An 18,374-nucleotide genomic window follows, 5' to 3' on the forward strand; every position below is an offset into this window, starting at 1 on the left:
AGGATGGATTAATTTATCAAAGCACCAAATTCCGTAGACTTTTTTTTTTTTTTTTAAGTTAGCTCCCTTTGATTGCAAGGGAGCAGGATGTACCGAGGGGACAACACAGGTGTGAAAAGTGAATTCAACCACAGGCAAGGCAACAGGGAAGGACTGAGATGTGTAGCTGTCATTTATTAAATCATACAAGCTACAGAATTTTTTCTTCCTCAATAAGAAATTTTGGTTAGAAAAACTACACGTTTTAGAATTATGATCTTTTAATGGAAACTGTAACAAGCCACTTTTTTTTTAGGCTGGAAAAACAACCCAAAATTAGGTGATTGTTATCCACAAGGCAATCAGAAGCTTGCAACCTTACTTCTCACTTTACCGAACCATTTTTATGGGCTGGATTTTGCTGGGGGAAAGGGAGGTCTCCTGGTGGGGTTTTTTTTTCAGCATAGGATAATTAACATATATAGGTCACCACATCAGATGTAGAAATCCTCCAACAACACACTACTTCAGAAATAATGCACTGGATTCAAAGACTACACAGAACTGTACACAAAGTACTCCATTAACAGCAGGTGCTGTACAAAAAAGCTCTCTTTAAAAGAGCATTTAATTACTGTATATCTTTGTTTAGAAGCCACCTTCAACTACCTTTTCCTTGTGAGCTGCAGGGGAAAACAATTAAATATATGAGAAAGCCACCCTTGATTTAAAGCTGCAGGAGGAAGCGATTAGCGTAACAGGAGTCTTACCTTGTACACAAAGAAATACGGTACATGAAGTCAGCGGAGGTTGGGCATTACTTTGACACAATTAATATATACCGTGAATCTTAAAATGTGTGACTACTTAAAGTTGAAGGTCATAGCTGGCTGTACGGCCCAGGTTCATTCCCAAGTCTCCCTATAACAACGGAGTTGGCTGTTTACACAAAATTACATTCATATCTCTCGGCTGTATAATTCACACCTCCCCTAAATACCCTTTAGACAGGCGAAGGGGCTCTATATAGCTGAGTGAGCCCCTTTGCTTCTAAGAAGCAGGAAGGCACAAGGTTTTATTTATTTGAAGTAAGGCCATTTAGACACATCTGGCTACAAAGGAAAACTTTTTACAAGGGCACGTAGCGATAGGACGAGGGGCAATGGCTTCAAACTGAAAGAGGGGAGATTTAGATTAGATATCAGGAAGAAGTTTTTCACACTGAGGGTGGTGAGACACTGGCACAGGTTGCCCAGAGGAGCTGTGGCTGCCCCATCCCTGGAGGTGTTCAAGGCCAGGCTGGATGGGGCTGTGAGCAACCTGGTCCAGTGGGAGGTGTCCCTGCCCATGGCAGGGGGTTGGAACGAGATCATCTTGAAGGTCTCTTCCAACCTAAACCATTCTATGAGGATGCTATGATGATGACAATTTACAAGAGGAGGAATGGGATCTTTCTGGTCTCATTCGGTATTTGCCAAGTTTACAAGTCTTGATTTTAATACCAGGACTAATCTCATACAGAGCTAAAATCCATTCTTCAGCCCTTTTCCCGTTACAGTGTAGCAGGGTCTATTTAGACATGGTGCACAAAGGGATTTTGAAGGTTTGGTGTGTTGGTTGGTTTTGTTTTTTTTTTTCAAAGGAATGGAAATTTACAAAATCATTTCAGTGTTTTGAGGAGCTAATCCTTGATGGTCAATGACATGAAAGGTTGTGAAAAAAAAAAAAAAACAAACCCAAAAGAGTCAATATGAATTCCACTGAAGTTAAATGCAAAAATATTCCTGACTAAAACAAGACCAGAAAATGCATCACTCAATGGGGTTTTGTAAAGGATACAAAGGTTAATTATATGCTTTCTGTTGCATTATATAGTAGGAAACCTCCATTAATTACTGCTTCTTTAATTTAACTGACTCATTAAAAATTGACTATAGAATCACAAAGAAAGTGTCATCTTTCCCATCGTACCTAACTTCTACAGTCCAAAGCCTATGACCCTTAATCAAAATTAGATCTTAACAGAGACACAGAATGGGTAATAGTAACATACAGCATCATTAAAACCCTAAAATGAATGAAGCTTCCAGTGAAGTCAATCAGACTCTGCTCTTCTAAACACCTCAATGTTTGTTCTCGTGTTTTCTAGTGTCCTACGTTAGAGGCAAAAAGATTGATATTAACAGCTTACTTTACCACTATTTTTATTTCAAGTTAATAGTACAAGTAAAGTGATTCTATAAATGTTTGATTTTATGAGCTCTTGTGCATTTTCGCAACCAATTAGTCAAATTGCCTTCTTGACTGTATCTCCTTGCTAAATCTAGCTTTTTTAGTTTTTTGTTATTTAGTGCACTCCCATATTCCATTAAAGGCAAAGTTCAATTATTTGTCTTTTGAAGGTCTGAGTGCCTTGCTTAAAATGCCAAGTGCATTAAAAACAGACCACCCTTGACTTTTGCAAAGAGATATAGAAGGATAATAAGTTAGTTGGGTTTAACGGAGTTTTGAAATTGAGCATCTGTGTGTGTGTGTGCATGAAGACACCAAAACAAGGATTAAACGCTGTCAAATCATCAAGAATACTTTTTTTTTCCTCGCCCTTTACCATTTTTTCTTCTTAAAAAGGAGCAAAACCAAGGAAAATCTTGTGGTTAAAACAAAGGACAGGGAGCCAGGAGACACTGAACTCACATGAAAACGTTTTACTAGCATAAAAATTGGGCTTTAAAGCCACACAAGTGTAGATGAAAGCAAATTCTAGCGGAAAATACGCTGCATTTTTGCTGTGACTACTTGGGGAATCTGCCAGTGCACCTCTTCTGGATTGAGTTCGCTGTCTCCATGTATTTGTGTTTCCATTTTGAAGATTAGTCTCTATGCTGCCTTTTCCCTCTGTACTGGGGCTGAACCCACAGAGGACAGCAAAAATTCTTGTAGGCAGCGTGAGCCTACTAAGAGATCTTGGCGAACTTGGCAGAGAGATGGTTCTTGGCCACACCAGTTGAAACCTCATCTCTGGAATGGGGAGAGATCTCTTTCATCTGTAGAAATGGCTTCAGGCGGTCACCTCTTAAAAGGGTCTGGAGGCTTTAAAAGAGAAGAAAAACAACTTTAAAGTCGAACGTTGTACCAATTTGACACGGCTGGCTGTTCAGGAACAGGAGCTTTAGGGCAGCCCCTGCACCTCGAGCCCTGTTGCCCAAGTCCTGGTGGTAGGGGTCGTCCCATCAGAGCTACTTCAATGAGTAAAGGCTGCAGAAGGGTTGGGGGCATGGCGGCAATTAGTTTCTGCGGAGTTTTTAAAAATCTATTTAGAAGCCAATTGTCTATGGCAGGCATGTTCAGCATGCATGTGTCTCTTCCTGGGTAAACGGCAAACTTCGAGTAAAACAGAGATTAATTTAATTAAGTTTAAACATTTCAGCTTTTTATTTAATGGTTACACACATAAGTAGAGCAATAACTGAATACAAATGTTGCATATTTACTGTGGCATGATCCAAGCAATTACTACTAAAGTATTAAGGAAAAGCATCATTTCACTCTTTTAATTTTATTTTATAATTAGGTGGGAACCATATTTTAGTGAATATATTTACAGTTAGAAGTTATAGATTATACTTCTCTCTGTTTTGGAAGGATGATTTTAGCCCTGTTGCTAAAAGCCTGTTAGCAACAATTAAAATAGCTATAAAAAGGCGTTTATAGCTTTTGTACTTGTTTTTCTTGTTGGCTTTCATCAAATATTTCACGCTCATATGATGTATGCAGTCTGCTAATAGTCGCTAGCACAGACCTTCAAAAATGGTTTTAAACATCTGGTTAAAAACATCGCTTTTTACATACTGCGATTGTTAGTTTGTCCCTCTTACATGAGTGTTATGCCAGTTGTTCGTTATGCCGCTGACTTCTGTTACTTTCTGTTCTCAAAAATAATTTGAAAAAGTTTAGAAGGAAAACTTAAAAGCCGAGCAAAAACAATACTGGCAACTTTTTTGAGCGCCAGAGTTTTAACTGCCTCCTGTTGAAATGCTTTCCTGACTTTCCGTGCAAACAAACATTTTTATACACAGTATTAGAGGAAGGGCTGCATGCATGCCTGCAAAGTGCAGCATGGTAAATGTCTGTGTGTATTCTACATATGCCATACTGTTAAAATTATTCTGTTCAGGTTAGTTTCCACTCTGAGCAGAGCCGAGAAACACAACCACCAGTTTCTGTCACGTGCTGCGTCGTATCAATTAAAAATAAATTAAATTTCATGCAAAGAACCCAACTTAAAAATCCCAGCAAACAACAACAGAACCTTTCCACTAATGATTTTCAGTCATCAGAAGTGGAGAGAGGCTCAGACAGCAGACAGCATGGTCCCAGCATGCTTTTTGCCTTTTTTTTTGTTTGCACAGTAGCTGTCAGTTGCAGCCCTGCAGGTAGTAGAACCCAGTGGGAAGAGGGGCGGGACAGAGCGATGCTGCCTGAACTGACAGCAAATTTAAATTACTGAGCTTTCTTTTTCTTTTTTTTTTTTTTCTTTCTTTGCGTGCCTTCTTTTTTTTTTTTTTTTGGTATTTTTCTACTCTGCGACAAACTGAAAAGATTCTAGCACACGCTAATTTAACAACCCTGCTTCGTCGTCTTCTTTTTTTTTTCCCCTTCTGCTTCCAGGATAATTAAAAGAGAAACCTGTAAAGGCAACATTCCTTCAAGCAAGTTGGTGCTGCAACGTGCTGGTAAGACGAATTTAATTTATTTTTTTCCCTTCCCCATCTTTTCTTTTCCTTTTTTGGAGCTGAAAGCTTTTGTATATCTAACGCAGTCATAAGTGTAGTTCCCCTGCTGTGGAGGGTTAGGATGTAATGAAAAGGTGTAACTGCTTGATATGTGACCTTCTCCTATTACTTAAAATGGATAATAACAGCTTTCGTGTCTGTCCTCATGATGCTTTTCTCTCTGTGAATTGACTATTTGCTCAACAGAAGCGGTGCTGTGATTGTCGCACTATGACAATGAGGACTTGATTGTTTTTTGGTTACTGTTCCATGCTCCTATCAGAAAAGATACTTGAGTTGGGGGGTTTGTGTATGTGATTTCCCCCCCCCCCCCCCCGAACGTTGCCTGAAGCACTGATACGACGGGGGTGGAGATGGGGGTGGAGGAGATGGTCTTGGATATCATACTGCCTGTTCAGCTGTTTACTAGGTAGGGAAGTGCAACACTGAAACTTTTTAAAAAAATAAATAAATATTTTTCAGCTTGCATCGAGTGGGGTCGGTGTACCCAGGATTTATTGTTGTCCAGTGCTGGAGAAAGTTCTTGCCGTCCCTTTCATTGTTCTTCTGGAGAAGGGGGGAAGGGACGTCCCACTTCATATCTTGTCATGCCATTGTGGTAGCTAATTGCAAGAAGCTGACAAACTTTGAGATGAAATACCAAGCGTTGCTTTTGTAAAGAATGAGGTTGACGCTGTGGACAGTTTCCTATGAATACAAGCCTGCCAGATGCGATCAGATCTGTATTATACATCTTGCAGCTCCTGCCTTGCAAGTCCCCTGATTTCCAAGGTCTGCTTTCCAGTCTTTTTCTGACACTAATACATTATTATTTTGTGTTTTGTTTTTTTTTTTTTAGAAAATGAGTTGTGCTTTGCTTTTGTTTTGTGTTGACACTTAAAAAACTTATAAGGTGACGTTTTTTTCTCGGGCTCTCTGGGTGTAATTCTGCCAAGGATTAAATGCTACAACACCTACTGAAATCAACAGGAAGGCTGAGCTTGTCCTGTATTTAAGAGGAAATTGCTGAGTACTTGAAGAACTGGATCTTATGATTGCTGGACTCTCTCTCTTTTCATAACTGCAATTAGTTGTTGCTATGCTTAAGACTGGATCACGTAGGCTTTTACTGAAGTATTTAGAATAAACACTGCTCTTACAGTTAGTTCTTCACAGGTTTGTGGCCACGTCGAGGAAAACTTTTTGAACGTAGGATGGTATTTTTCAGAGAAATCTAATGGAGTTAGAAAGCCAGTGTGATTCAGTCCTCTACCTCCTTGAAAGCTGTTCTCCTTAACATTTTTTTTAAAAAAAGAAAAGGTATCTTGGAATTAATCATCTGTAGATTGATATGTCAGATTTTCCAGACCCAAAGCTCTCTTTTGCCAAACGCATAATGCGATCACAGGAGTAAAGTTGTGCAAAGAGAGGGGAGTTGAGGAGCCGTCAGGGATTAAGCACAGACTCCCTTTTGTGTCCCCGGAGAGAAGGAGAGGATGTGCCAATGCCATATGGAAAATCACATTCTTTCGCGGCAACTTTGTTAGGGCACAGGTTTAGGGGTGCTGCAGCCTCAATTTCAAGCACTGCAATACTTTTCTGAAGGTTTACTTTATTTGTGCACGAAATGCTGGTGTCTCATGAAATGAGGTCGTCCTAGCTCCCTCATCTTGCTTTTGCCTTGACAACTTGCCTCCCCCCTCCAACACCAAGGTCTGCAAGGCCCAGAAAATTAGGCTTTGTCCCTTGTAATCCTAAACTCCCATCCATTTATAACCAGAGAAGAAAAGGATTGAGTTCAGCGTTCTTGTTATGGAAATAAGTTTTTATTCACTCAGTATCAACTGACAGTTAGAAGCGTATCTGATGTAATATGAATAAACTGTAGGCTGTTGACAGTAAATTATGCAGCTATAGTCTACATTCTCCTAGAAACGGTGCTTTTACAATGCTCAAGTGGCCTAATGGGGTGAAAAAACTACCAATACTCTCATTTGAGTTTGCTAATCACCCAAAGCCATGAGAAGTCCATGGTGGTTGATTCCCACTGCCCACGGTGGGCATCTCAGCAACGGGAAGTCTGCATGGCATAGAGCCTGAACGCAGCCAGGGGGATTCAGTCACAGAGGTGATGTCAAAGTCGCTGTTATGAGGCAACATGAAATCATGGTGCAGCCAAGTTTTGATGATGAGCTCGGTGACAAGAATTTGTTCCAGAAGTCATAAAGTGTAAAAAGCCAGATATCTGAACCTTTAAAAAACCACACCGCCCTAACCCAATCTACCGGTCTGCTTTCTCTTTGAATTTAGTCTATAAATATATATATATTTAATTAATCTGTGCACTTTAAATTGCTGTAGGCTTCTAGCAATACCATCTTCTACCCAGTGCTTGGAAATTTCTGGTTGAATGGAATTGCTTTCATTGTAACAAAAAAAAAAAAAAAAGCAAGCCAGAAAACTTGCTGTAATTTCCTGTCAGTAACACAGAAATAAGAAAACACTAGGCTAATAAAAATGATAATCTGAGTTTACAACTGTTAGCAAGATTCCTGAATAGAAATGGTGCTATTATGCACAAAGAACTTCTATCATCACTAGAGGAATGTAGTATAAAATTATGAGTTTTATTATTAGGGGCCTGTCATCCAATCAGAAATCAACCCATAATCTTACTTGTGAAAGTTTTGGCATCTTCCCTCCCCGCCTATTAATAAAATATTAAAGAAATTTTATAATTAGAAACTTTGATAACAGAGCTATGAATTTTCTTTACAGGAAAAAGCTGGCATAATTCTGTATTTCTTCCACATCTCCAACTCCCCATATAAAGTCATTGCAAGTCTGAGTTGCACACAGCATGTAGAATTGGGGTAAATCCCAGACTTGCCTTGGGCAATAATGATGGGATTTCATCAGCTTCTTTCTCCGGAGAGTGGCCAGATTCTCAGACTTTTCTCAGAACTCTGCAGAAGTACTTAAGAACATGCCATAGCACGTCTTTCCCTGAATGGGATTATTTATTAGTGTTACATTTCTGGTCAGCTGAACTGAAGTATCAGAGTCATGACAAAATGATTTTAACCTCTGAGGATTATTTCTTTCATTCTAGTAATAAAAGACCTTTACATTTCTCTTCCAACTGCAAATGATTTACAGCATTATAAGGGGCTTGCTGTGTTTCCATCTGATTTAACAAATTAGCTATGGTCTTCTTTCAGCAAGAACCACTCTTGAAGCTCTACATCACCAAATGAAGGAAGTTCGCTGTACCTGGCTCAGAGTGGTCCCAAGTCTCTGTTCCTCCCCCGCTAACTGTTCATAACAGATTGGGCCAGCGCTAGTGAAGACACACTCCTTCCACAAGCCTGGAAGCCAGTCACATGTCCTTCATCTCCTGGTGTTGTGTGCATGGTTCGCTGTAGACTCCTTGGGACACCTAACCCTGTGTAGGGTGTAGGAAACCCTAAAAATAATCTGCTGCCTCATAATTGCTTTCACCACCCCCAAGGCAACAGAGCACACAGTATTTATCAGATCACTAGATATGAATTAAGAACATACATAATTTTTTTTTCTGTTAAGGTAAACAATAAAATAGTAACAAGAATGAAACAAAGCAAAAAGAGGTGGAGCCCCAGAGAGCTCAGTTCTAGACTATAATTATCACAGAGTCTTCCTTGGTTGCTTTGCGTCTCCCGTGTCCTGTGAGGCTGATAACTTAGCTCCTGTCTTAAAGCTGATGTGCTCTGAGAACTCTTGGAGCCACATCTTTCCTACTCCCATTGTTGAAGACAATGTGTTGAAGCCGACCTTCCCCAAGGAACATGATAGGAAGGTAACAGTGGGGGAGCAAGCCAAAAGCTCTGCATATCAATTTTTTTTTTAATTTGCTTTCCCAAACTGGAATCTCCAGTTGCCTCTATATCTCCCATAGAAATATCTGCTCTCTGTTCATGACATTTGGACACCAGAGGTAGGATTCACCTCATTGAAATTTAGATACGTGTACTGTAGACACCTACGTCTGAGCTAACCACCTCGGGGTCCCATTACAGTCAGAGGAAACAAGCAGATGTTTTCAGGGATTGATTTATCTGACCTATTTTAAATGTCTGTTTTCTTTGAATCCCACTGAAGGACATCACATTCAAGACTCAGATCATTTAACCGCCTCCTCCTCAAACTTTCCTTATTAACCGTACCATTGCATTGCTTAATTTAGACATCTTTTCCTCATCTGCTTGGCTTCTCTTGTAACTACTTCATGAAGACAGAGGGCTTAAAACTCTGTAAATTACATACCTTGAAAAACAGTCATAGTACTATTGACTTACCGAGCCTCATATACCTGGCAGTGGGCTTAAAACAAGGCTAATCGTAGTGAAATTAGGACTGGATTGCACAGACAGGGTAATGTCACTCACATATTTCATTAGTCCTAAAGGGCTGTTGGGGGGATGAAGTCACAAGTGCAATCCGGGCTGTGTGTTTAATGCACAATTAATCTTGTTCCTCGTGGTTACTTTTATTAGGCTGAACTGATCTAGTGAAAGGAGGTGCTGCTATTGGTTTATTTGTTCTACTTTGCAGACCAGTGGCATTTAAAAGTTACGCTGCAATGCTTTAAAAAATCTACAAGTCAGGAAACTCCATGAGTACGATGAAGTCTACCTAATTTAGGCACCAGCATCTTAATGAGCTGATGCTCCTGATGTAAGTTCCTTTACCGGAGGAAGCTATGTGCATTTGAAAGCTTCCAGACTTCTAAATTTGTGCAGCTAAGGCTGCATTTACAGTACTAGAATTATCTGCTGCAGAGACATCCCTGGTTCCTGCGTATCACAGTGTACGTCACCTCCACATCTCTCCTGGCCATCTGAGCAGGGGCTAGATGTGTCCTATTGGCCCTGTGCTTGGCCCCAGGCATTTGGTTTTATGTCATAGTACGTGGCATGAAGGGTTGTGGGTGATGCTGGTGGGCTCACAGCCCACTTGAGCAGAGGGTTGAAAGGAGCAGAGGGAGCCAGGGTTGGAACATCCTTCTTCATAAAGTCCAGAGGAAGCGATACGTAAGGATGACCATATCCAACATCACATTCAGGTTTATCTTCAAGGAAAATTTGATAAATTTCAAAAGAAAACATGTTAGCCCATAAGTATTTTTTTTTATATAAATAAATACACAGTAGGGCTTTTAGGGACATAACCTCACTCTAAACAGATAAGACATTCAGCAATATGGACACACTGTACCTCAGACTGCACATCAGGGTCTCCTTCAGGATTCATTTCTGTCTTCACTTAGGTAACCTTCAGCATCCTAAAGTTTAAGTGTAGGTTCGTTGAGAGAAATTGGGTTCTACCATTCATTTAAATATAAAATCGTTGATCATCAGGCATGATTGAGGTAGCTCTGTTCTGAACCCAAGTTCTGCAGTGATTTGCAGAAATAGTCTTTATTCAGACAAGGAGAGTGGCCGGATTTTGAAGCATGCAGAAAATGTGCTAATAGGAAATAGAACTGCTCACACAATAAAAGAGCTCTGCACACAGGATTTGATCTCTTACACATTTGCTATTTTCAGTGATTAAGGTATAAACACTGTACAAGCCACTGACGTAGTGCGCAATGCAGAAGGCCTGTTGCCTGTGTTTTGGATAACAAGACACGGAAGTATAGATTAATAGTGGCTCGTAACCAATCCGATGCAGTCAATGTTTTCCATCGGCACTCCATTAAAAAGCAGCTCTACGAACACCTTCCTTTTGCTGTACCCTAAGTCACTGACAATTAGGAAGGACATATGCATACTAAACGAAGCTTTCGCGCTTGAATGAAGAGCAATAGCAGCCTACCCAGCGTCACGCAGCAAGAGCGACCGCATTCACAGGACATTAAAGGCTGGGTACTCTTGCTGAACAGGTTTACACATTTAAGCCTTGATCCTGCAAGGACTTACACACATGCTTAACCTTGCACACTGCGAATGAAATCCTGGGCCTCTCGAAATCAATGGCAAAAACTCCACTGACTTCAAAGGGCCACTCCGTGAATAGCCTTTTTGGCTTCAGTGCAGCCGCACAGAGTGCAGAAGCGTGTGAGCTGATCACCCCAACCTTGCTTGCTTGCGTGAAGTCTTAAGAGATTGAGGGAGCTGCTGAGTGTAACTTTCAAAACACTTCTGTCTCACAACAAACCATAAGCATTCAAAGATGTTTTCTTGTTTGATCTGTGTTCTTTAGGGGTTTTGCCCAAACCCCGTGGTAAAACCTGCGGGAGTGGTTTCTGCTGGAGAAGTCTGTGAGCAATCCATAATGCAATCCTTTCTCTGGCTAGTATTGCACTCTAAGCAGGTTGTTTTCTTTCCTTTCCAGAAGATCCAGTCCCTGGAGAAAGGTGATTATGCTGGAATCACATCTTTCTTTTTTAGAGAAAGAAAAAATCTATAGCTCACATGATTTTATAGGAAATCTGGGAAATATCTCCTGAAGTGACTTACAGGTCAGAAAAACAATAATATATGAATACGTGCAGGATCTAACTGCTGGTTTTCATCTGCTTGCTGCTGGTCATTGAGATCCCCTGTTGCAAAATCTAACAGCTGTCTCAGGATCTGTTGGAGACCAGACATCCAATCCGGGCTCTGCCTCCGCCTGTAAAACTGTCCCCTGGCAGTGGTACCGCTGAGACCCACCGCAGAGTCCTGCGGAGTTTGGTGAAGAGCTGGGGAGGAGGGAAAGTGGTATTAGTCCCATTTTTCAGGATAGATCCCCTTCCAAAGCAGGTTAAGTCAATGATCCTTCCCCCTGCATAGGGTCTCTGGCTCTACACGTGGTGCAACATGCACCCAACCCTGAGATGCTGGAGATGCTGGAGATGCTGGAGATGCTGGAGATGCTGGAGATGCTGAAGCTGGGGGGTCTTTGGCAGCCCTGAGTAACACCAAGGTGTCTCAGTTCCAACAGCAAAGCTCACGCTGGTAAATGCAGATCTCATGAGCAAAACAGCTGATGACTCGTGTGCAGATACAGCATCACAACTTGTGCCCGCTTGGAGCTAGGAAAGTTTTGGCTATCATCTCCCTAAGCTGGTAAAAAGATTTGTAAGGACAATTATCCCAGTGTAAGTCTATTGTAACAGAGAGTAGGGGTCTGGAAAAGAGTTTTATAAAGTTTTGCATCCCGGTTATGCTTTAGGATAAGCCTATGTTAGCATTTGTGTAAGCCAAATTATCACTTCTCACCTAAATTGCTGGCAGTAATTTGAAAAGAAGAGTAGGCTGGGTGAGCCCAGTGAAGCTTCTTTTTCTATTTCAGCATTTTCCTCTGACACATTTCATTGCTCTAGCAGCAAAAAAAAAAAAAAAAAAATCCCCAGACTTTACTCTTTTTTTTTTTTTTGGCTTTTACTGTAAAGGTATTTTAATTTTATCTTCATCATGCTCCTGTACTAATGGGCTTTACATATTCCCAGCAAAGTCCTGTGTGAAATTCTTAACCATAGAGATTACAGAAATTTACTGCTTCACTGGCATGGTCAAGTTGCCACAAAATTGCATTTGTTAATGTAGCTGTGAAAACACATGGCACCTGCCATCTCTGAGCATAAGGATTTTAAATATGGCTGGGAAGAATTTAAGAATGCCTATAAAATGGGGCTTGGCCATGTCAGTTTAGCTTTAGGAAGGAGACTGCTATAAAATCCTCACCCATAATTGGACACAAGTGACAGCTTTACTTAACTAGCGTTCACAAATGAACGAGCAACGAAAATGTTCTGCCTTTCTCACCCCAGAAGAATGACCACGGCAGATGTTAACACTGTTGAGAACAGCTTTATTGTAACTACAGGTGAGACAAACGGGAGATTTATTAGTCTGGGCATTGAGGGAATGGGAGGGAGGGTAAAAGTCGTCTCCAGTGCTGTTCCGAATAAACGTATGTTCTCAAACACATTGCATGGCGCACACAGCGCTCTAAACCAGGGGCTGTTCTGTGTCCATGAATTCATGAGCATGGCCACTTTCTTGCTTGCTTCTTAAGTACCCAATACCCAGAATCACAAATCGCGCATGATTCTGCTTTTTGTTTCCTCATGCTCTATCCTGTACCCATTTAAGTTGATGGCAAATCTCTAACTTCATTGATAATACAATGTAATCAATGACTCAAAGTCTGGGAACTCAGTGACCTGCGAAAGAGTAAACAGAGACAATGCTGTTTCTCTGATGAAAGTCCTGATCAAGGATTGATGCAACGTCTGCTGGATCCTTTCTGTTCATTTTAATGAGCTTACAATTGGTCCCTAACATAACGTGCATTCAATAGAAATCAGCACTGGTTGTTCAGGCACAGATCCAGTAAAGCCCTTAATTATGTGCTTAAGATTATGGTACGGGAATAGTCCCATAGAAGCCACTGCAACCACAGAAATGCTTTAAGTTCATCAAGGACGTAAATGTTTTATTGCTGGAGTACCACGATATATTTTTCAGTCAATCCCCTCTGCCAAGCGAACTAACAAGTGGAGCTTCTTGAAATCCAAAGCCTTGAGATGCCATAGATGTGGTGATTTTCAGATTTGTACCCACATTTTTTAGCTGCTTTATAATTCTGTATGCCCAGATTTAGCAAAACACTTCACTGCAATTGTGATATGAATAGGAACACTTGCAGCTTGAAATTCAAAGCTCCCTCCCCTTTTAGATCCAGGGTACACTCGCATGTGGTGCTGCTGCCTGCTCGTCAGTCCCATTTCTAAGGCGAACAACATTTTTAAATTTTAAAATTTTGAAAAAGTAAGCCTGTTTGCAGGATAAGCAGGAAAATAGTCTTCTCTGTAGTTAAAGCAAATTCTGTCAGTTTGCCCCAAACTCTTTAGCCAGGTGCTTTCTTAGAAGAGCTGCTGAAAGGCAGTTTGAGCTTTCGTGCCATGTGGAGCACATATTGTTTAACTGCTTCACTTCAGCTCATCCCGTTTCACTAGAGGCTACAGCATTTCTGTATTATCTTGCTTTCATGAAACCTGTGATATTCACCAGGTTTTTCAGGTAATGCTGTTTACAACAAACACTGCCTACGGTGTTTCCAAAAGTTTCCTGCTGTCAGAAGCACGAGGGCCAAATTGAAAATATTGGTTTGGGAGAATGTAATCTTTTCAGTACAGACTTTGGTCAGCGTGACTGTGTTCAGTGTAAGTGCCCAATAGTAATGATGTCCAGGCATAGGGCCAAATGCTAAAACTGCCCCCAGAGTGAATATACTCGTACTCTGCAAGAGAAGCAGTAAAGTATGCTCGTATTCTGGCCAGCAACATCCGCGAGCGCAGCTCCCCGTGAGGATAATTCTTGCCAGGAGTATGAATAAGCTGCGCCGAGGCTATGCATTATGGCAACTGCTGCATCAGGGACTGCTAAGTAACTCATAAATAAGCAGTCTCTGCTGCCCCTCAATTCCCGTATCAAGCTTCAGAAGGTACTTATGTAGCTCCGAGTATGAAAGGCTTGCATAGTGGCCTCGGTGGACTCTGAGAAGTGCCAAAACAGAGGTGGCTACTTTCCATCTCTTGCTCCTTCGACTGGCCATAATTTTTCTGGCAAGCACGAATATGCAACGCCTAGAAGGATTTGGCTTCTATTCTTCAGCTCATATTCATCATTTGGGTTGCTCCAGTGAAGTCATGAAGCCAGGAGCTCCTGTTATGGTAGGATAAAGACTCCACCACAGCTGAAATCTTTATTAATAAATGAATTATGAATAAACCCAGAAAAATAGACACACTTTACTAAACCCACCAACCGTCTTGTTTTGGGCACACAAGTGTACTTATGCCCAGAACTACATCAAAACGTAGCTGTTTTGCTTTATTGCTCATTTCAATTTTGTTTTCTTGAGAATGATTTAAGTTCCACTCACATAACCAAAGCCTGCCAGGCCTTCTGCTGATATAAATCAGAGTGACCCCTCAAAGTCTGCTGAGCATCTGCCCCAGAATGGCAAATGACAGTCTCTAGAGCCTGACTAATCTTGAAGGACAATTGAAGTTACTGATCCAACACATACAACCTTTTGGATAACACAGACAAAATCATCTTAGCGAGGAATTCCTAAACTAGACATAACCATATTCTGTAAGGCTGCAGTACAGGTTAACTGTATTCTTGCAGCAAAGCATCCTGTCTTGTTTTAGAGGTTCCAAACTTGCTTATATGGATGCAGTAGTTCAAAGTTTTGTGCAGACAGTTAGTAGCGAATATAATAAAGAATATGAGCATTAGACCTCTATATTGTTCTATACTGTACCTCTGTATTAGAAATTGTCCCAGTTCTAACTGCTGACATACAAAGATCCAGATGCTGCTTCTTTGCAGCAGAATTGTAAACTCTGAATTCAAATAAGCCAATAAAGCGATTTTCTGGAAGGCAGTACTCTGTCCATGTACTCCTTTTCTTCAGATAAAATTTTCTTGCCTTTCAGGACGTTTCATAATCTACTGCATAGATATCACCTTTTGGAAAAACATGGAAGTATCATCAGCTGATGTGTTTACCTAAACAAAAAGCGGTATGATTTAGAGTGAGGATAATAAACCCCTTCGGTATGTGAAGACAACCTGACCACCATAAAACAGAAAAACATTGTCATAGATTAATTTTCTTTCTGTCCTTTTCTTTCAATAGTAAAATAATATACTTTTGTGCTGTAGCTACTGATCTTTGGTTGAAAACAAGAATGAACATACAGAAACAGTTCTTTTTTCTGTTATCTCCAATCAACTTCATACCTCGAACTATTAAAAACCTCAGGCAAGTCTTTCCCATGAGGTGTCATTCACAAATTTGTATGAGTTAGTCTTCAAAGATTTTACTAGAACAAAAATGGTAATCCATGATCCCTACTAGTGGTTTACCTTACATGAATTTATATCTCTGCACGAGTTTCACAAAGTACACTAGGAAAAATTAAATGACATTGAAGCAGGATGGGAAACACTTCAAAAGGAACTAATTTTCACATGTTGCAAAACTAATCTGGGGAACTCCTTAATTCAAAACATCCTCCGTGCCTCCAAGTTTCTTTATGCAGCTTCATTCATTACCTTAAAGTTAGCTTTCCTGTGATGGAAAACTTGTTCTCAGGACCTGTCCTGGTTTGAGGTAAAACAAAACCAATTTTGTTCAGTAACTTCGCTTCTTAGCTGGGCCTCTTCTAACTACTGAAATTAACTGCATATTGTGCAGACAGTGTTCACTCTCTCAGAGTGATAAGACCAATTGTTTATAGCTGATGCCCGGGCATGGGATGCAGAGAGGCTCCTGCTTACACTTATTGCCATAACAGCCAAGGCCAACCAACTTTGTCATTTGCCACGTTGGAGGGTCGGAAGCGGAAAAGCATAGTGGGGTCCCACCTGGAGGGAGGAGCGGACAGGACAGGTGACCCCAAACTGACCAACAGGGTATTCCATCCCATCTGCCTCATGCTCAGTATAAAAGCTGAGGGATCAAAGGGTCACGGGCTCTTCCTTCAATGGCCGACGTCTGAGGAGGACTCTGTTTGTCTGCCTGTGATCCCAATCCTGACTCCAGATCCGGAATCCAGTTCCCGTCCGCCACTGAGTCCAGCCTGGGACTGCCCCAGTGCCAGCTGGTGACGTGATTGTCATCTCGGGAGCTTGATACGGTTTTGTATATATTTTTCATTATTTCTTTTTATTTTATTATTAATATTTCATTAAAGTAGTTTAGTTTCTTCTAAACTCTTAAGTCTCTTTTTCCTCCTCTGCCTCTCTCTTTGTAGAGGGGTAGAGGGGAGCATCTGTCGGTCCCATCTGGGGTCCCTCGGGTCCCCAGTGGTGGATTTGGCCTAAACCATGACAGGACCGATAAGTGAAACAGAAGGTAATAAAACTGGTTTTGATAGTGCCGGTGACGGTGGTTCACGTTACTGCTTTGTCCATACCCTACTTGTGGGCACACCTCTACGGTTATGTCAGTAAGATGGAATAAAACAGTCAAGGACCACCCGGTAGCCCCAAGGCCTGTTACAACGGAAGAGGTTGTATCTGTCTACGCAGCCTCCCTGCAACCCCACACAGGCGGGCGGCATCCAACCATGCTGTTGGTACCTGCTGTCCCTCAACACAAGCTTGAACGTTTTGAAGGAGAGGGTTAGTGGGTATATCCCAAAGGTCTGCAGAGGACCACATGATCAACTAAGCTGCTGTGAATGATCAGGCAATAGTGCTTAAGCTGCAAGCCTGGCCTTGACTGGCTTTTTATCAGTATAGACATCACTAATAGAAACACTAAACAAACACAGAAAGACTAATTGCCCGCTCTGATTTGAATTTCAGATGGGTGCAGTTTCATACCTTACCAACCCTGTTATAGGGGACCTGAAAAGAGGAGATGGGAATAATTGCTAGCAGGTGACTGTACAAATTAAGTAGGATGTTTCCAAATGGAAAAAAATATATCCCTAACCCGTGTAATAAAAATTCGGTGTGGATACATCTATGGGACATCCCTGAACCACAAAGTTTTGGAAGACGGGAAAGTATTATAGCCTGCGTTACTCTTACAGCCTGCTTTAGGCTGCTGGCTTCGGCTGCTGTTGGCCACCGGTGGAGACAGGAGAGTGGGTTGGAGAGACATCTGATCTAACCAGGGTGCAACCTCGGTGCAGAACCCTCCGGCTGCCTGGGGGGGTGTGGGCAGAGGCAAGGAAACTTTCTGCCTTCATTAGAGGCAAGCAGGCTGGCTGTTGGTACTGAGCTAACGAGACCTGATGAGGGCCGCCGGAGCGGAGCTGGCTTTCCGACCAAGCAAGTCTGTATCCATCCAAATAAACACACCAGGTACTCATCAATACACCCTTGTCCAGGAGCAAATTGGATTATGAACAAGCATCCAAAGATATAAAAGCGTAAATATAGTGATGCTGTCCCTTTGGAAAAGTCAGCTGCATCCGTTTAACAGAGCGGGAGGGGGTGAGGGAGTGGGAGTTGTGTTATTCTGCTCCCTGGAAATGTCAGTTTAGATAATTTTTCTAATTGAGTCTTGATATTTCACTGCTTCCCATATTTCCCAAAATGATTATTAACAAATAAACAGATCTTTCTTAGTTGTCTCTGAAATAATAATGGCAAAGGCTTCATTGCATATGCAGGAACTCCAATTTAGGTGAAAATTATTTCTGGCAATGCAGCAGGTGGCATCATGCAGACACATCTACTAATAATGCTACTTCTTTTGGTGCATGTTGTGAAAGCAGCTATGGCAGGACACGTTCCAATCCCGGTTTTATTAAATGAACGATACGGACCACCAATAAGCATTATGTCAGTGGAAAATAAAAATATACGATATCCATATAACATGATGATGTGAAAATGCACATAGAGGACCACATCCCTGTGCTTTCATTCTGCAGGGGTTTTGGCAGGCTCCCTATGTAGCTGGCCAGTTTAGAATTAGCAGGGTCAGAAGAGATGTCCCAAAATTTAATATAATTTGGATTTTTCAATACAGACACCTCTGAGGAAAAATAAGTCCGCTTTCCACAGGATAGATAAGTCTTCTCAGAATATTTCCCCAGACAGATTCTCTTCTGCACAT

The sequence above is a fragment of the Vanellus vanellus genome (genome assembly GCF_965231255.1).
Source record: "Vanellus vanellus genome assembly, chromosome: 1".
Classification (NCBI taxonomy): domain Eukaryota; kingdom Metazoa; phylum Chordata; class Aves; order Charadriiformes; family Charadriidae; genus Vanellus; species Vanellus vanellus.